Consider the following 5433-nt stretch of genomic DNA (forward strand, 5'->3'; position numbering starts at 1 on the left):
TTATTTTCTTGATTTCAGAGAGGAAAGGGAGACAGAGATAGAAACATCAATGATAAAAGAGAATCATTGACTGGCTGCCTCCTGCATGCCCCCTACTGGGGATCAAGCCTGCAACTGGGGCGTGTGCCCTGATTGGGAATTGAACCTGATTGCCTGGTTCAACACTCAACCACTGAGCCACACTTGCCGGGCCACCACGCCTCTTACAGGGCAGAATAATTCATTCATGCTGAGGCTACTGCACCAATGCTGGTGTCCCTAGTTTTCTAGATATGATACTTAGATATGTTTAATGAGTTAAAATATTTTTTCCAGGATATATGTTTTCATTTTGCTCTAAGATCCATGACCATTTGCCCTTCCAGGTATAATAATTTATAATTTTCTATGAGGAGGATATTAAAAGGATTTTTTTTAAGTTGAATACTATTTTATTTTATTTTTTATTGCTTAAGGATTTCCAACCACAATCCTAGTGTTGGCTACAACTTCCATACTAACAAAAAAATGTCAGGGGCTGCCATGCAGAAGAAGAAAAGCGTGTCCACCATGTAACTGTTATTCCTGTCTCCTGATTTTTGTTACTTTAAAGTCCCTCACACTACCTCCAATGACAGTATCTGTTCTCTTGGTTATTGTCAGTCTTCTCCACTGGCTGAAGCTCCCTGCAGGTACAGAGGCAGGTGGCCTCAGACGGCTGTGCAGCCCACCAGCCGGACACTGATGGGCACTTGGCCTCTTCTGTTTATACTAGCCTTCCTAGCCCCTATAGCCAGAGAGTGGCCCTGAGGTGCTCAGTGCATATCTGTTGAGTAAATTAGTTTCCCCTCAAGGTTGGGAGGTCACTTTGACTCTAACTGGTGCACTCTCAATTTGGGAGCTTGCAAATTGCTTTTTATTTTGTTCTCTGCCCACACTTCTCCCCTCCTCTAATAAAAACAAACAAATAAAAAAGGCAGAGCCAAATGTAGTTGTCGCTAGCACAACACAAGGGCAATTTAATGATGACTAGGGTAACACCTAGGATGAGCCTGCAGGATTAACCTGCATGCAGGTGAAGATGCTGGGGCCCTCCCTGCACAGGTAGGGGTAGAGGTTGTACCACACACAACTACTGAATCTCGCTGCTTAGTTTGTGAGTCTTACCCCTAACCAGTTATTGCTAAACTAAGATACTGGCTTTGTCATCAAAGCTTTCTGTCCCATGTCATGGTCCAAATCAAATTTTAATGGCAATATCCCTGCAGTAGGATGATGCCTGATCTCTTGGGATCTGCAGTTCTATACAGGTGGCGTGATGAGGGCCATTTCATCTTCCATTCTCACTCTCTCTTGCTCCCTGACATGAATACCTTTCAGCTTATAATCCTTTCTAGCTGTTAAATTCTTTATTTCCTTCAAAAACAGAGTTCCACTGGTGCACATGCACACAAGGAAAACCACTCAACCTTGATGTGTGGCCTCCCATTAAAAAACAGAGTTGAAGAGAAGATTAATTTTTTAAAACCAGCTAATAAAAGGGGCAAATTCTTACAAATCAATTCTTAATTGTCTTTGATTGCCATCCTCACTCAGCCCAATGCTTCAGAGCTGTTAAAGTGTATACTGAAAATTAAATCAACCAACCCTGGCAAGGGGGCTCAGTTGGTTGGAACATTGTTCCCTGCACCAAAAAGTTGTGGGTTCAATTCCCAGTCAGGGCACATACCTAGGTTGCAAGTTCGATACCTAGTCGGGGTGCATACAAGAGGCAATGGATCAAAGTTTCTCCTCTTTCTCTCTTCTTCTCTCTTTCTAAAGATCAATGAAAAAGACAAGACCTCAGGTAAGGACTTTTTAAAAAAATTAAACTAATCAAGTAAAAACAAGAATAAGAGAAGGAACAAGTCAAACTTAAAAGAATTTTAGCTCAATGAAAAGTGTCAAGCGTAAGGGAAAAAGAGGTACTCCTGAGTGTCTAGCACAAATATATTTAATAACTATTCAGTAACTAATGGATTAAAAGGATAGTGAGAAGACAAATTATTTTAAAGTAATGAACAAGCCTTGTCAATGAATTAAACTAAATAGTCACATGAATGTAACACCAGAGAGTGTCCAAGAACAAATCTCTTTCAGAGATCACTCACTGATGAGCCTACATAAAATGATGCCTCTGAAGACCTCATCACAACAGGGTACAGTTTGAAAGAAAAGTAGAATATACTCCAATGCCTTCAAGGCCGCTGCACCATTTCCTTTAATGAAACTAGAGACTTTCTTGAGGCTCAAGCGCATCTACTTAGCATGGCAGATCTTGGCCAAAATAAACTCATTGACCCTGTGAACAGGGCTGAAGGTTTGCACACCTGTGTGGGCTAATGTTCCTAAAGATCGCAGCCCCAGGACTCCACATGACCTCTGCTCAGAACACATGACCAAACGCCCTCAATGGCGGGGTTTCCAGTCACTGACCTGAGTCAGAGGTGGCTTATAATTCCATGGAATCCTCTGGCCCAGGGCTGATGAGTAATAGTGGAGCATAGCCGCTTACATCACTGAAGCGGTGCTCTTTATGTATTTCTGTTCAACTCCAGTAACCTCACTGAATCTATGGTCTCTGTGTTTCCACTTAGTCTGAAGTGACACTGTTAACTACCCCTGGGAGTTGACGATATGTCACACGTATCATGTGCTGTTCCAAAAATTTCCACAGAAAATTCCTTTCTCTGAGAGAAGAAAGCAATCCTTTGTTTTCAGCGATGATGTCAATCAGGAGCTGGTATTTTAACCTTTCTTCCAGTAACTACTTCTAAGATGAAAAAATAGCTCACATATGTCTCAGCTGAGAGTACAGCTCATGGTTCAAGATCTCGTGATTATTTTGGCTGATCCAGTTTTGGTGACAACAGCAGGGCAGGAGGGATTTTCTATAAGATCTAGACCTGGGGCCTTTAGATGGGTCAGAAACAAAGCCCCTTTGATTTCAGGAGGGTAGCTGGCCGTCTCACCCAGGCTCGACCCACAAGTCCTGGCCAGTGGGCAAGATCACACGGGGAAGCTGCCTACCTACATGTGCTCCTGCCAACCTGGGTACCAAGAAAACCAGGCCAAGCATGGAGAGAGCACAAATATTTACTGTAAGTGAAGGTGTGCCAGGTGACCCTCTGTGGAATTCTGAGCCACTGAGAGCATAGCTGAGACAGATTCTGTAAACACCTGAGAGCACGTGCTTCTGCCATCACCCTGCAGGTGAATGACCTCAAAAGCCTCTGGGATCCAAGCTGAGAGATTAGCAGGTTTGCTTCAAGTCAACCTGGAGAATGGGAAAGCCTCTACATTGCTAGCACATTAAATCATCATTAACTCAAATTGCAAAGGAGGGAACCCACAAGAAGGGACAGATTTCTGCCAAGGTGAAAGAAATGATATATACATGACTTCACCTGAAAATTGATTTGGAAAAGCCCTAAGAAATACTGACTGACGAAATAAATATCACCTGGAATGAGATTAAAAAAAGAAATCAAAACCCTCCCACTCCAACACAATGGTCATAACCACAAAAACCTCAGTTTTATTAACAGCCTCTATGATGTTGTCAATAAGTATATAGGGCTCCCCACCATCATCAGACCCACCAAACAACCCACTCTAGAATAAATTTTTTATGCTCCTCAACTAGCAAATGTCTATCATTCTGTTCCTGCCTTCATCTTGTCTCTTTCTGTTATATTCTACAGTGACAAGAAAATGTCCTAAACATGTTGTTTTAAATACCATTAAGCTGCAATACAAGACTCCCCCGCAAAAAACAAATCTTTTTAAGAAAAATGTCTGTGAGAATCATGTCCTTCCTTTTCTCCTGCCTAATTAAATATTTCTGTTATCTCTCTTCTCAATTTCACCATCATCTTACTCAAATTCTCATGGGAATTAAAATTCACCTTGTCCTCCGAGACATTTTAAAAAAAGCAATACCACATGTTCTTTAAATTCCCTCTTATAGTTTAGTTACTTGTTTCCTTTTCTTTGTTTGATTGGCATACCCTAACTCACATGCATGTAAACAATATACGCATCAAATCTGAGTTATTCTTTAATAAGATATTTAACTTTAGAAATGCTTTTTTGAAAGTACCTGGCTCATTAACATAAAGGTGTGGCCTGCACTCCAGGTTATTTCAGGCTTTGGCAATATACAGGCATACACTAACTGGTGAAACTAACAGTTTATGAATCACCATCAAATGAGACAGTAAAGAAACAGAAAAAAAATCACGTGTTAATCACATAGTGTATTCATATGTATGAGTAGTAAGGGTGGGAAATGACAGCAAAACCCAAAGGAAAACTTCAGTTGACTGTGTCCTGGGCTTTAAGTTTTGTTCTCTCTAATTGATAATAACAATAACAAATAGATTTAGAATAAGACATGTAAGCCAAATACTAAGGGGAAGAAAGATTTCTATCACTGCCAAGCAAAAATTCAGATATAAACCATAAATCATTGTTCAAGCAAACACTTCACAACCCTCAGATGTTATTTCATTTCAGGCCAAGTTCAGCTGGTGTCTCCCTCTTTTCCAGTGAGATTTCTAAGTCAGAAACACTCAGAAAAGAGAGACCCAACACAAACAGGAAGAAAAACACAATTGTTTCCTCCTTAACCAGTGACTTCTAAATCAGAGAAAAATTCCCAGAAATTAAGTGGTTTACATTTTCTATGATTTCAAAAGAAAACAAAAGTATCCATGTGCTTTCCTTTTATGAATAAAAAGCGTATATGTTTCTAAATAGCCCAGCCAAAGATGAGACGCAAAGAGTAAAGAAATCAGGAGAGTTCAGATGACAATGTTTTTCAATCTCATTCTTTGCTCCTGTCCCATCTATACACACAAGGAGAGCAAAACTAATCAACTACAGCTAACCCTGAACACCAAAGAGAAGTAACTTTATAAAGAAAAATCTTGGTATGGGCTAGAAGAATGCCACAGATATAAAAACAGCACTACACCAAACTCCAACTCCAAGCCAATAGTAGATACTATGCATTCATATAATAAATATACAGTGGTGTCTTTGTGCTTACCTATAATTGTCCTCAAGGCTCACGGAAAACAAGCCACCTCTCCTGCCGGAAGGCGTCAGATTGGGCTAGTGTTCCGGTAGCACAGCTGGAAATTCACCTCGAGGACCCTCGGATCTTCGGGCTCTGGTCTGTCTTCTCCTTCCCTGTGTTGAAATGCTGCCAGCACACACCTCTGCTGGTTCTCGGAGACCCCCGGCAAGTTTTAACACAACTGAGGAGGAATGCTCCGAGCTGGCTACTTATCCTGATGATTCACTTCAATGACAGCTAGAAAGAAATGCTCCTTGGTGGAAAAGGAGTTGAGTCAAGCTCCACCCCTACCGTAAGCCTAAGTAACCCCGCCCAGCTCGCCCAGCTCGGCA

The 5433-nt window shown here is 41.2% G+C and overlaps 1 protein-coding gene across 7 annotated transcripts in view; it reads right to left on the reverse strand.

Annotated features, from left to right (window-relative positions):
* NEDD4L (neural precursor cell expressed, developmentally down-regulated 4-like, E3 ubiquitin protein ligase) overlaps window positions 1–5433 on the reverse strand; it is a 231878-nt gene that overhangs the window by 152749 nt on the left and 73696 nt on the right. The window contains exon 1 of one of the 7 annotated variants that reach the window (XM_015564415.1): window positions 5072–5348. The exons of 5 other annotated variants lie outside the window; for them this stretch is intronic. The gene's annotated coding sequence lies outside the window, so the exon portion shown is untranslated. Of the gene's footprint in view, window positions 1–1708; window positions 1733–5071; window positions 5349–5433 lie in introns of those variants that run through there. One more of the 7 variants, XM_015564416.1, reaches the window with a different exon arrangement.

Source organism: Myotis davidii, unplaced genomic scaffold (genome assembly GCF_000327345.1).
Source record: "Myotis davidii unplaced genomic scaffold, ASM32734v1 scaffold38, whole genome shotgun sequence".
NCBI classification, from domain to species: Eukaryota; Metazoa; Chordata; class Mammalia; order Chiroptera; family Vespertilionidae; genus Myotis; species Myotis davidii.